General features: G+C 43.5%; 1 long non-coding RNA gene across 1 annotated transcript; it reads left to right on the forward strand.

Annotated features, from left to right (window-relative positions):
* The first annotated feature begins 7,204 nt into the window (after positions 1-7,204).
* On the forward strand, positions 7,205-14,238 carry LOC114608332. Its single transcript, XR_003709346.1, has 3 exons — positions 7,205-7,301; positions 13,303-13,385; positions 14,170-14,238. It is a non-coding gene; the product is annotated as an uncharacterized LOC114608332 (long non-coding RNA).
* Positions 14,239-14,578: the final 340 nt, after the last annotated feature.

Raw genomic sequence — 14,578 nt, forward strand, 5'->3', positions numbered from 1 at the left:
GCCCCAACTAGCTGTTCTCTCTTCAGGTCTCTCCCCATTATCCCCAGGAGCTCACGTCTGGCATCTACAGACCTTAGGACTGAGTCTCCAACGTGTCCAGCAGCAGCTGCCTTCTGAGCAAACCATTCCGCATCAGAGCTATTTAATGACATGGAACCAAAGCAAAAAGGAGGGCCGTACCTTTCCACCTGCCAATGCTTTTCTTGGACTACAATCCAAGGAAATGATACCACAGAGAAAATAAACCATTTAGATAAAGATAATCATATAGTGTTGTTCATAATAGTGGAATAAAAACAGTAAGCCTTAGTTGTAGAACAAGTTTAAAAGAGCATCATGATAATACCCAAGGTTTTATGAGCACTTGCCGTGTGCCGAGTACATTGGAAGAGGGCCATGTACATTGTTGGATCCTTGTAATGCACACATAAGCCAAATGGGGAGTAGCCTTACTTGTTTCCTTATAGATAATCATCAAGCTCCTACAGCAGAGAGATAACAAACGACCATTACTCTACACCCTCTACTCAGTTTGAGTCATGGATCTACCATGGCCATTTGATCTTAACAAATTTAACTCTCGGAGAGAAACTTAAAGCATTTCCACTAAAATCAGGGACAAGATGAGGCTAGGTTGACCACTCTCTCCCCCTCTATTTAATATAGTGTTAGAAGTTCCAGCCAGAGCAATAAGACAACTAAAGGAGATCAAGAAGATACGAATTAGAAAGGAAGAAAAAGTATCACTATTTGCAGAGGACATGATAATATACATAAGCGACCCCAAAAATTCTACCAGAGAACTACAGCTGATAAACACCTTCTGCAAAGTGGCCGGACACAAAATTAACTCAAAGAAATCAGTAGTCCTCCTTTATACAAATGATAAATGGGCTAAGAAAGAAAGCAGGGAAACAACACCCTTTACAATAGCCACAAATAAATATATCTTGCGTTAACTCTAACCAAGCAAATGAAAGTTCTGTATGACAAGAACGTCAAGCCTTTGAAGAAAGAAACCGAAGAAGATATTCAAAGATGGAAAGATCTCCCATGCTCATGGATAGGTAGGATTAACATAGTGAAAAAGGCCATCTTACCAAAAGCAATCTACAGATTCAATGCAATCCTTATCAAAATTCCAACACAATTCCTTATTGATCTTGAAAGAGCAATTCTCAACTTCATATAGAAAAACAAAAAAGCCCAGGAGAGCCAAAACTATCCTGAACAATAAAAGAGCATTGGGAGAATCACCATCCTGACTCAAGCTGTGCTACAGAACAATGGTGATAAAAACTGCATGGTACTGGTTTACATCACAATCGGCACATCGATCGATATATTCGAATTGAAGACCCAAAAATTAACTCACGCAGCTATGGACAGTTGATTTTTGATAAAGAAGCCGAAACCATACAATGGAAACATGAAAGCATCTTCAACCAATGGAGCTGGACTAACTGGATGTCTATGTGTGGAAGAACGCAGCTCGGTCTTCACGTGGGTCCCAAACAACTAGAGTGAGGGCTGTCCCAAAAGCTGTCGCCTGTATGTGGGATATGTTCCTCTAGCTGGGCTGCCTCCTCTGGCCTCAGTGGCAAAGGAAGTGCCTAGCCTCGAAGAGACTTGAAGTGCCAGTGTGAGGGAATACCCATGGGGCCCCCACCTGCTTAGATGAGAAGGGGAAGGGGAAGGATTGTGGGAGGGAGTGGCTGGGAGGGAGGCAGTGAGTGAGTTGTAAAGTGAATAAGTAAAAAAAAAATACATTAAAAAACTAACTCTCAGACAATCATCTATAAAATGGGAACAAGGGCAGGAGGCCTCAGTCAGGAGGGGTGGGCTGTGTGGGCTAGAAGCAGAAGTGTCTTCACCTCACTGACTTACTGTAGGAGAGGTAAGGTCCTCATCCCTAGACAGCTGTGCCCAGGGAACTGTGACCTTGGCAGAGAGCAGAGAGAGAGACTCCTGATCACAGGCAGTAAGAGAGGCTTCTCATTGTTCTGTCAGTGGGAGTTTACGAGGGTGGGAGTTCTGTGGTCAGATCCAGGAGTCCTGGCAACACCAAATCTCATCAGGTACATAGCTGGTTCCACCAATCTAAACCTGGAACCCCCGGGGCTCTCATTCTAGTCAACCTTACTGAGTAACAAGCCAGGAGGTCCAAAGCAATACCCAGTGGCCCCTGTTTACAGACAACTCAGAAACCTAGCCCTGAGTCATGCCTGTCACCCTTCAGCCCAGAAACACTCAAGGAGAAGGAAAGCAATCATCTTGTATGTCCACATTCTATTCGTGTGAGAGAAAGTAACCATCTTATATTTCCACGTCCTGGTTGAATTAGTCGATCTCCTTCACGATAACAAACATAATCAACTGTACAACTGTGACTCACAGTTTCAAAGTTTCCAGTCCGTGACTGGTTGGCCCCACTGTTTCTGGCCTTTGGTGAGGCAAACGCTTGGCCTTGTAGCCAGAAATAAGAAAGGTGAAACACTGGTCCAAGCTATAACATGGTTCTGATGGCTTTCTCCTGCAGGTTTTCAATTTGTTTGTGGATTTCTGTAGACCCTTGTCTATCACTCCCTGCCCCTCCCCCAGCCCAGGTCAGAGGTTAAAGCAAACCCGATAACAAAGCTGGGAAGCTGCTGGCCTCTTTCTTTTATAGATGACTGAACTGGAATTCAGAGTTGTTAAATTATATGCCCAGGGTCGCTCACCCAGTAAGTTGTTGAACTGGATTTAGTAGCCTCAGCCCTTCCCTTTTAAAATAGGGTCTCTCTCTCTCTCTCTCTCTCTCTCTCTCTCTCTCTCTCTCTCTCTCTCTCTGTATGTGTGTATGTATGTATGTATGTATGTATATCAGAGGACAACTTTGAGGATGACACCATGGGTTCCAGGGACTATGCTCAGGTCATCAGGTTTCAGGTCATCAGGTCATCAGGTTTCAGCAGCGTGTGTTTCTTACCTGCTGACCCACCTCACTTGCAGCCCCGGACACTCATCCTATCAACCCCATCCTCCCTTCCACCAGTGAGCTAGACGGTATAAGCATGAGGGTCACTCAGAGGCCAAACAGGCCTAGCTCCCATGTTCTGCCTTCTCTCTCACACACAACACACCCTTGTGTTAAAGGGACCTGGAAAGGGTCCAATGAAACTCTCTCAGAAAGCCAGCATGAGGCTGGTGCTGGGAAGCCGGTGTGTATGTTCACGGTCTAACCACACCCCTCAGTGAAAAGGGAACATAATTAGAGGGCAGGACCCACAGACAAAACTTGAGCGCTGCTTCCAAAATGGAAAGCTCTGTCTGGAGCTGCAGAGTCCAGCTCTTTCAACAACCCCCATTTCCTGCAGGTCTCAACGTTTGCAAAGACTTTGAGGCAAAAAGACTACACATGAGCATGCAGTTCCCCCCAGTCACAGACGCTCGGCTGATGAGAGACACGAGGTGGCACTGTCGTGGCCCTGTGCTGAGCAGCTCACGAGCTAAGGAACACACCAGAATGTTCCAAACACAGTGATGTTCGTCTCCAGGGCTCATTTACCTGGCTCGGCAGATGAAAACAATCAAGATAAATTATGCTGCCATGCAGGTGTCCCCAAAATCAAGAGAGAATCCTTTAGTCACCCAAAATGCAGCTCCAGCTCCCTCTTCCACTTTCTATAGACCATGTTGGAGCAAGGACACGGAAGCTCCACCTTTGAGGACAGAAGGGAAAACAGCCACTGTCACCTTCCTCCCTCTGACCGCACCCAAGGCAGAACATGGAATCCCTGGGTGGTCATCACTAAAGGTCGTCACTAAAACTTCCATTAAATGTGTCTACAGGTAGGAAACTACTTGCACACCTCTGTGACCTGCTGCCCATCCCTACTGACCCAGAAAGGAAAACCTCACAAGCACCAGAAAAGAAGGTGTCAGATCAGTGGTCTCAGCAGCTGCTTTAACACAGAGAAAAGACAGAGCAACTACAAAGCAGAAGAAACAACAGAAGGAACCAAGGAATTACACAGAACAGCACAGGAGAAAGCAATGAAAGCAACAGCTGAGTCTTTCAAAGAACCGAAAGAAAAGATGGCTTCGACCAGGTTAATGGAGACAGAAAAGAACATACAGACCACAATACCAGGATGAAGGATGGGGTGTCGGTGTGACTCCTAAAGGCATTAAAAGGAGAGTAAGTGCACACAGGATTCTACCCTAGATAAGACAGACAAATTGCTCAGAGGGCATCAACTGCTGGAAGCTGCTGGAGAATGAACAGATAACCGGAATAGTAAAACAGGATAATAGTCCTGTGTTTACTTTTTAAATTTGTTAGAACTATCCCACCAAAAGTTAAAAACATCCCCAGCAAATCCTACCCAAAACTTTAGGAATAAGAACAATCTTGTACACACCCTTTCAGAAATTGGGAGAGAACAGTACTCAACCTGGTTTACCCTGCCACTGAAATCAGGCAGGGATATCACAAGAAAGCCAGACCGATATACTTCCCAAGTATAGACACAAAAAGCACCCTCAACCAAATGGTGGCGAGCTGAATCTAGCACATAAAAATACTAACACACTGTGACCAAGCGAAGTTCATCCCCAGAACACAAGGCTGGTTCTGACATTGGCAAGTCAACTAAGGTTCAGGCATACCAACAAAGGCAGGACTCAAGGCTGGGCAAAGGGTGACTTAAAAAGGCCAAATCTAACCTGAAGCCCATTTTTAAAGTGAGAATTACTGAACACAACTCTACTCGATTGTGTATTTATTGTCTCTGGTTGTCTTCTCACAATAGAGGACACACTGAGTCACTGAATAGAAGAGTTCTGCAGGGCTTGAGTAAGGAGTTGTGCCGGAACCCTACAGGCCCCAAAGCCTACAATGTTTACTGTCTATTTATATTTACAATGACTTGTTCTTCACTCTCACAACACACTGGCACTAAAAGCAGGGGAGCAGGGAATTGTCCTCACACCATCCAAGACTCTGAGACTCCAGACACCAGCTGGGGATCCTGCCCCTCAGTTCAGATCTAATCCCATTTACCTGAGGCTGCTGCCTCAGCTCACAGATTCACTCTCCATGGTCAGATGCCAGTCAAGTCCAGGGCCTGCCGTAATTCTGACTGGTCAGCTATTAAAGAGCAAAACAAAACATACTTCCTCCTCAGGCTCATTAAGTCGTTACACTGCTCTAAGAATTCAGGAACGCTGTTTACTGACATTTGCAGGTTTATTATAAAGGATACAATGTGGCTTAGAGACACTTGACAGCTATGTGAGAAGCAGCCTGGGAGCCTGCATGCTTCTCCAGGCACACACACAACCATGTCAGGATCTGTCAAGCCAGACGTAGTTCACGGCCCATGATCTAGAAGCTTTTATGAGGCTCCATTACACAAAATGATTGATTAAAATATCCCCTTTGCCATTGGTGATTAACTAAACCATTAGTGTTTCTCTCCTTTCTGAGGTTCGGGGAGCAAACTTTTAATTATATAATTGGTTCGGCTGACAGCCTGCCCCCAGCCTGAATCTATGTAAAGGAGGAAGTACAGTTGGAACTTCTTTTGAAGAACTACTACAGACACTGCGCTAACACCCACCCTTCAGGAAATCTGTAGGTTTGATCTACCAGAAACTGGAGGTAAAAGCAGAATACATATTTCTTAAATATCACAAGATCACACTGGTCCTTTTCAGAAAGCTTGGCCAACTCACAGAATAAAGAAAAGCAATGTATGACATTCTCAACAGACTCAAAAAAAAGTACTTGAAAAAATATTCATTTATGATTTTTAAAAATGATTCTTAACAATATAGGAAAAGAATCAAACTTCCTCAACCTTATAAAGGGCATGAACAAAAGTCCCACCTCTAGCACAGTAAAAAATTACATAAGACTAAATGCCTGGCCCCAGGGATGAAAAATAAGGCAGTGATGTGTGTTTCCATCACTTCTGCGCAACGTAAGACTGCAGATTCTAACACATAAAACCAATCAATGAAAGTCAAGTAACAGGATTAGAAGAAATAAAATTGTCTTTATCAAAGATGACATTATCTATAATGAAAATCTCTTAGAATTTACAAATAAAGTACTAGCTAATAGACTTAAATGTCACATAGCCTGGCAGTGCTGGTACACACCTTTAATCTCAGCACTCGGAAGGCAGAAAGGAAGGAGGATTTCTGCGAGTTTGAGGCCAGCCTGGTCTACAGAGTGAGTTCCAGGACAGCCAGAGCTACACAGAAAAACCCTGTCTTGAAAACCAAAAGAGAAAAAAGGAGAAAGAGAGGTTGGGGGGGGGTGTCAATCACATAATTTGAGATCAATTACCAAAAACCAACTAACCAAACAAACAAACAAATCAACTCAAAAAAGAACGCCCAGAACTTTAGAGGCAGAAAAGTAAGTGAAAGCTCAATCTTGATTCCATATCTTAGGCTTTAAGACTAAGCAAATTAAACATTTTTATTTGTCAGTTAACTGTAATTAGGTACCAGTTCTATTAGATCCCTGAAATATATATATATACATAGACATAGATATAGAGATAGATATAGATATATATTTGCCAAACTTTAAATCTTTAAAATTCTGTTAAAATAAATTCCTGTAATTATAAGTAATAGCAATAACCAATTTGAAAATAAGATTTTACTAAAAGTTATATTTTAAAATTATACTGAAAACATACAGTGCATAAGTCTAGAATCTAACAAAGTACAGTCAACATTTATATGATAAAAAAGTAAAGAACACTGGGTAGAAATCATACAATATACAAATCATTAGAGAGAGATGGCTAATGGGTATACTACACACATTCATATCACACACACACACACACACACACACACACGCACACACCATCAAGATGTAAGTTCTCTTTAATGTGAAAACACTACTGATCAAAAGCTCAGAACATTTGCAAAGTAGGCGAGCTGGTGCACACCTGCAGTAGCAGAGCCAGGAGGTCTGCTGCACATTGGAGACTTGACCTGCACAGTGAACTGCCTGCAGGCTTGCCTGGGTTGTGAAATAAAGACCTGTGGTCTGCTTTTCTGTCGCTGTGATAAACACCCTGACAAAAGCAGCTTAAAAGCGGAAGGGGTTTTACGGCTCACCATGACAGGTTACAGCCCTTCTCTGAGAAGGGGCAGGAAACTGAAGCAACTGGTCCTATCACATCCACAGTCAACAGCAGAGAGTCATGCATGAACAAATGCATGCTAGTACCTAGCTTGTCTCCATTTTATACAGTCCAGGATCTGCTGCCAAAGGAATGACCCCACCCACAGTAAGAAAATAGATCTTCTATATCTTTTTGTTTGTTTGTTTGTTTGTTTGTTTGTTGTTTGTTTTTCGAGACAGGGTTTCTCTGTGTAGCCCTGGCTGTCCTGGAACTCACTCTGTAGACCAGGCTGGCCTCGAACTCAGAAATCTGCCTGCCTCTGCCTCCCAAGTGCTGGGATTAAAGGCGTGCGCCACCACCGCCCGGCTCCGATCTTCCATAACAATGAACATAATCGAGACAATCTCAAGACAGAGGAGGTAGCCCATTGGTTAAGAGTGCTTGTTTCTCTGGCAGAGGACCAAGCTCAGTTCCCTGAACTCACACTGGGCAGGCAGCTCACAAACACATATAACTCCAGCTTCAGGAGAGCTATTGCCTTCTTCTGGCTTCCACAGGTACCCATACACATGTACACACACACACACACACACACACACACACACACAGAGAGAGAGAGAGAGAGAGAGAGAGAGAGAGAGAGAGAGAGAGACAGAGACAGAGACAGAGACAGAGAGACAGAGAGGGGGGAAGGGGGAGGGAGGGAGGGGAGGGGGGAGGGAAGGAGGGAGAGGGAAGGAGGGAGGGTGGGAGGGAGAGAGGGAAGGGGAGGCAGAGAGACAGACACAGAGAGAGAAATAAAAAACAAATTCAGAACGACCCCTCAAACATTCTTAGAGGCTCACTTTCATCTAGACAATGCCCAGATGCTTGCCTCTAGGTGTAGTTACAAGAGTATAAACAGATCCTGTCTCAGAAAGATTAAAAAAACAGAAACAAACAAATCAACCAACCCTTCAACAACAAAACTTCCAGCAAGATTTTAATGTAGACATCCACATGATAGTCCTAAAATTTACCTGAACAGCAAAAGTTGTAGAATCACTAAACAGCTTTGAGAAGGAAGGAAGTGGAATCAACTTCTTGGTTTTAAAAGATCTAATAAAGATACAAAGGCTTTGCTACTGTATCACTGCTAAGACAAACACTTAAGGCAGTGGGAAATACTCAGCTGACACCCCCACACACATGCTCAATTGACTTTCAACAAAGGTACAACAGGGAGGGGCAGTTTTTCATTACAGTAGACAGCTAGACATTCCTATTCTAAGTCTTGAAATAAGTATAACAGCTGACTCAAAACCAAACCACATCAGACTTAAATGGAAAACCTGGAACTTGTTAGGGGATGGTTTTGCTCACTGTGTATTCAGACACTGATTTCTGTACCCTGAGATCTGGGTACAGTCTGGATTTTGTTATTTTCATTATTATGAAGCATTTCTTGACTCCGTATTTTTTTTTCTGATTGGTCAATAAAGGGCTAATTCAGCCATTAGCTGGGCAGGAGAGAAGGTGGGACTTCTGCATCCAGAAAGAGAAAGAGAGGGGCTCAAGTGAGAGAGAAAAGTTGCCATAAGACATTGGCAATGAGCAGGTCACCAGGGGAGTCATCATGGGGACACTGACAGAGCAGGAACAGCCAGGGCAAGAGTTGGCAAGCAATGGGGCACATGGCTGTAGGCAGCCTAGTTGTATTAAATGGGTTAGAATAGATGAGTATCTGCCCAGCTATAGTGCAAGAAGTTCATTAATAAATATACTAGGTCTCCATCATTCATCTGGGAGAAAAAAGGGGACAATTGAAAAGCTCCCTAAATTATATTTATAGGAACTGTAAAACATATTAAGAAAATCCTAAGAAACTCACATCATGTAAACTAGATACCCCAGCTTCAGCACCGAAAGCACGATACATTTTTAAGATTAATGGGACTTGATTGAAAATTAAAGTCTCCTGCTTGACAAGACAGATATTGTTACGAGGATTTTAGAAGCCATCAATTCTAGGCTAGCCAGATTTGAGTGTCCGCAGCTAAGTGCTCTGTCTTTTGACCTGCCAAGGTATAAAGCCTGGCCTCACTTCACTGAGGTCATAGCTACACATCGACACAAGAACTCAGCCATACCCTCTGTTAGGATGGACTGTGCCTTCTCAGACCAGGAGCCAAAGTAAACCCTTCCTTCTTTAAGATGATTTTTTCCCAAGTATTTTATCACAATAAGAAAATAACGTAAGTACTGATGATTGATTTTTTCCCAAAGTCTCTGGTTAATTTAAAGGACATGAAAATTTTTAGCAATATTATTGGCTTATTTGTAGAAAAACCAAACCCATGAAGGTGGGATATCTAAACTCAGAAAGAGAAAGGGTTCAGGTGAGAGAGAAGAAGAAATTTAGAGAAATTATAGCGTCTTTCAGTGTCTCTGAGAGTGGTTCTACTCATTCCAAAGATGTGAAGGTGTCAGAAATCCGAGGCTTATACACGACTGGGCAGAGAAAGCAAAACCAATAGGTTTATCTCACTTGAGACACAGATGCAAAAACCCAAGATAAAATACCACACAGTCAGAGACAACATACTCTAAAAACAAACAGCAACAGCAACAAATCTAAATCTTGACCAAGTGTCTGTCTCAGAACAAAGATTTACCAACATTCATAACTCATGAATACTGATTGTAAAAACCAGCATTTCATCTCAAAATCAGGTGAAACTCTGACAACACAGTTCTGAAGGATCTTTATACCTCAGTTGTACCAATGATGAAGAAACGAGTATGCAACTCTATGAACAAAACACTTGGACACTGTTGAAAATGTGTACATCAGAGGAGATGCTTGTTTCCTGAGAAACTACACAATGCTACTACACAGCTTCTATCCCCACCCCTTCCTCCTCTCTCTCCTTCCCTTCCTCCCTTCCTTCCTTCCTTCTTTCTTTTTACCTAGCCAGAGTTGGTTTGCTAATTGTCAACAATTGTTGCTAATACACAAATCAAAGAAACAATGACATCATGAAAAAATCCAAACAGGATGGAGCCCCATCTTTGGCTGCTCTCAGAATCATCCAGGGAGATTTGTAGGGGGAAAACAAAAACAAGACAAACAAACATCAGAGAGTCCCTAGACCCACAGAGCCACCTGAACTGGAAGGGAAACATTATTGTACAGCTTTGGAATCCTTCCGTAAGAATAGACATCACCATACCATTCCCTAGAAGATTTTCCAAAGTTGTTACAAATTTTTACCATGAAAAAATAAAATATTAAAACATTCCACAATAATATATGACTTGTCACCTTAAATTCTGCAAGAACAGATTGCTCCAGATGCTGGAGCTGAGGTCAAAGGCAGCCTCCACTGGGGTCAAGAATTAGAAACACAACTCATTTCTTGAACAAACAGGCAAGGATAGAAGAATTTAACAGGCAAAGAGACATGTGGAGAATGTTCTGGAGGAGAATGCACGTGGACGTGTTCACCAGGTGAAGGTTGTCGTGGGACAAAGCAATGAGTGTGTGGACTTGGAGAGAGACAGGGGAGTGAGGTGGGGTGGGGTGCTTCTGAATTTCTAGGTGAGATTATTCCAAGGGACCAGAATCAGCAGAGGTTTCTGAAGATGGGATGGCATGGTCAGACTGCTTTAAGATTTACAAAGCACAGGCTGGAGAGGTGGCTCAGGCATTAAGAACATTGGCTGCTCTTCCAGAGGACCTGATTTCAATCCCAGCACAAACGTAGTGGCTAACAACCATCTCTTAACTCCAGTTCTTGGGAATCTGATGCCCTCTTCTGGCCTCCGTGGGCACTGCATGCATTCAATATATAGACACATGCAGACAAAACACCCACAACCATAAAAGCTAATAACCATTTAAAATAAATAAAAATAAAGAGGATGACTTTTAAGGACTCTATGGCTCCAACTGGAATAAATAATAGGGCCAGTTTGTACCTATCCCTCTGGCTTAGGAGAGGACATTGATCGTGCCACCCCATCACCGTCATCTATCAGCACAGACAGGAGATAAACAGCGTGGGTGATTGTCATTCCACCATGGTGCTTCTTACACCTCCCTTGCTCATGCAAGGTCAGGTGGGTATGTCTCCATTCGTCCAGTGCCCTGCAGTTTAGAGCAACGAAATTGGAGACAATAAACAAAGCATGAGAAGAGAGCCAGAGCCCCCAGAAACCAACAGACTTCTATGGGACCGAGCCTTTGCTGAAGCCACAGAATTCCTTCTTATTTTAGATTCAGTATAAAATTGAATTCACTCCTGGAATAGTCTGGACAGAAAGAAAACAAGCCCAGAAAATGAAAATCATTCACAAAATAAATCTCAGGAGAAGCAGACATGTATGGTTGGGAGAACACCTCGGGGTCAAAGGTGTCCTACCAGGTTCCAGCTGAGAAGGGGCCAAGTGTTCCTGCCTCCTTTCTCCTGGCAAACATCCCCCTGCTCTCTTCCTCACGTCTGAGACCTTCCCCACCACTGCACCTTACACACTTTGAAATTCTGTGCCCTTCTTGTTTTTTGTTTATTTCATCCATGGCTACTGTTTCCTCATACAGACCCAAGTCTAAAAGGCCTAAGACCTTTTGCTTTACACTCATCCACACGAGGTGGAGGACAAATATCTAACTATGTTTGCTGGTTCATTTACAGTTATTCCATGGACATGGTGAATGCTGCTCAATATGTTATAATAATAATTTCTCTTATTTTTCCCTTCAGCAGTTATGCATGTATGTGTGGGTGAACACGTGTTGGCACGCATGCATGGATACATGTGGAAGCTAAAAGTCAACTCTAGGTGTCTCTTCTCAGGAGCCATCGGCCTTGTATTTTGAGATAGATTCTCATAGACCTGAAAATCACCTAGTAGGTGGCTGGCTTCTAGGCAGGCTGGCCATGAGCCCTAGGGTTCTCCAGTCTCTGCCTCCCCAGTGCTGAAATTACGAGCCCATACCACAAAGGCTGTTTTTCAACCTGGCTTCTAGAAATGAAACTCAAGTTTTCACACTTGTGAGGCAAGCACTTCACTGACTGGATTATGACCATCCTGACAATTTAATTTTTGAAACTGTCCTTTCATGGCCAGATAAAGACACTACAGGCGGCTCAGAGTTTAAGTACTATACCCGAGAACACCCAGCCAGTAAACAAGACAGGACAGATCTGAACGTATGGTTACAGTTCAAAATTCACCTACCTCCTGACAGTTTTCTGTACTTTAACAACAACAAAAAAAATCATTAATTTCTGGAAACAAAAGGTACACAGCTACATTTTTTACCTCAATATGTGCCCAAATTACCAGTGTTCCCTGCCAATTATGAGAAGTAATTTATAAGGCCTTGGCTTAACAAATTAACATTAGATCTGAGGGCCCAGAGCTACGGGGAAAATCAAGCTGCAGATCTGAAAGAAAGGGAAATCCTCTCCTCATCCCCTTTCCTTTGTCCTGGGAGCTTTGGGTCTCCAGAGGGCTCTGCACTCAAGACCCAGGAGGGAGGAGCAGAGCTGGGGTGGGCAGAATGGAAGAGAGGGCACAGACCTACCAGGAGTGGGGGATGGGGCAACACTGGGAAATTTGAGAAGCTGGATCTACACAAAAATTCCCAGAGCTCCCTAGTGGGGTTCCCATTGTGAGCATTCACCCTCAGACACTCAGGGACAGTGAGCAGGAGGGCACTGAAAAGAAGATCCCAGGAAGCATCTGAAAAGTCAGCCTCCCTCAGTCCCGGAGCTTCAAGCAGCAATTCCTGCTGACTCTGCCTGTGCTCCAGCCCTGCTAGGCTAGCTGTCATGCCACAATGTTCAAGTGCTACAGCCTGACATCTGAGGTGCAGGTACCAAGGCAGGAAGGACGACCTCCTGACCTGTGGTGACAAACTAGGTCCAACAGTCCTGACTTGTAAGAGCTGTACTTACTCACCCTGTTAGCTTTACCTGAAGGAAGAAGTTGGCAACTCAACTTCAAATCGGAATAATGAGAGACGACTGCAAAAATGGGGGACATGGGAGAGGTGATGGACAGGCAGGCTGCTGCCTGGCATCCCAGCACTCCTGTAGAACAGGAGGCTGAGAGAGCAAAGGGAAAGGAAAGGAGTCACGTGACACCAGGGTTCACTGCAGTGACATTGCCCTGTCCTCAGACTGGATGACTGCTTGATGATTCCTTGGTTCTGAGCCCCCATGACAACCAATTCATCCTACTGGGACCCAAGCATCCATGCGTGTAAGTCTACACACATCTACGTGTGTAACTCTGTGCAAACCACTTGTTGGCCAGAGGTGGAGGGCAGGGAATGGCTGTGTGTGTGTGCGTATGCATATATATATATATATATATATATATATATATATATATATATATATATTATGTATCAAATGACAATTCATGAAAAAAGAGGCTGTGAATTTGAAGGAGAGGAAAGTAGGGAATATTTAGAGGGAAGTGAGGGAAAGGGAAAATGTAATTATAATCTCAAAACATTTTTAATTGCTCTATATTGAATGTCTCTTTTGTTGGAAAACTTTATGCAGTGTTGTTCTCTAAATTTCACTAGCTTTGCAGAACAGAATGGGGGGTTGTTGCTTATTTGTTTGTCTGGGTGGTTTGTTTTGTTTTAGCAGGTCTCTCTATGTAGTTCTGGCTATCCTAAAACTTGCTTTGCTGACTAGGCTAGCCTCTGAACTCACAGGATCCTCCTGCTTCTGCCTCCTGAGTGCTAGAATTAGAAGCATCTTGGCCAATAGGAGGCTTTTATGAACGAATAATATGTGTGCATTGCAAACCATTTTTCTCAAGAGACTAAAGGAGACTCCTAGGTTGACCTTGATGCTACATTCTCAAATCCCCACTGTGTGAGTCTCTTTAACAAAGAAACAACAGACCAACTAAGTGCATTTCACAGGGAAAAATGGGACTAAGTAAAGATGTATAGTCATTCATCTTATACTTTGAAGGGGAAAAAAAAATCAAGGGATGTTTCTTGAGAATGAGTCCTTGGTGTTCCCAGAGAATGCACTGAAGAGACCTAGCAGTCAGGACCGACACTTCCTCCAGCAAGAAGATTTGAAGATTCCTCCCTACTCCATACTGACTGCAGCTGTCTGTCTACTGAGTTCCAGGTAGGCCTACCTGGTCTTACTAGTTAGATCACCAATATCCCAAAGTCCTGATTTCATACGTGTTCTCTGAGATCTAGCCCCTGGGAAACAGTTTCCGTATGAAGGTGTCAGGAATCTCACACACACAAAAACTACTCTAAGGACCTGAGCTCTGTCATGTCCACTACCCAAGTATACCCTTACCCCTAACTCAGCTACCTTTCTCCTCCACTGGCCAATCATAATGCCACACCAGTACCCCCTCTTTTTCAGAGAGAGAGAGAGAGAGAGAGAGAGAGAGAGAGAGAGAGAGAGAGA

This window comes from Grammomys surdaster, unplaced genomic scaffold, assembly GCF_004785775.1.
Source record: "Grammomys surdaster isolate TR1022 unplaced genomic scaffold, NIH_TR_1.0 125889, whole genome shotgun sequence".
NCBI lineage: Eukaryota > Metazoa > Chordata > Mammalia > Rodentia > Muridae > Grammomys > Grammomys surdaster.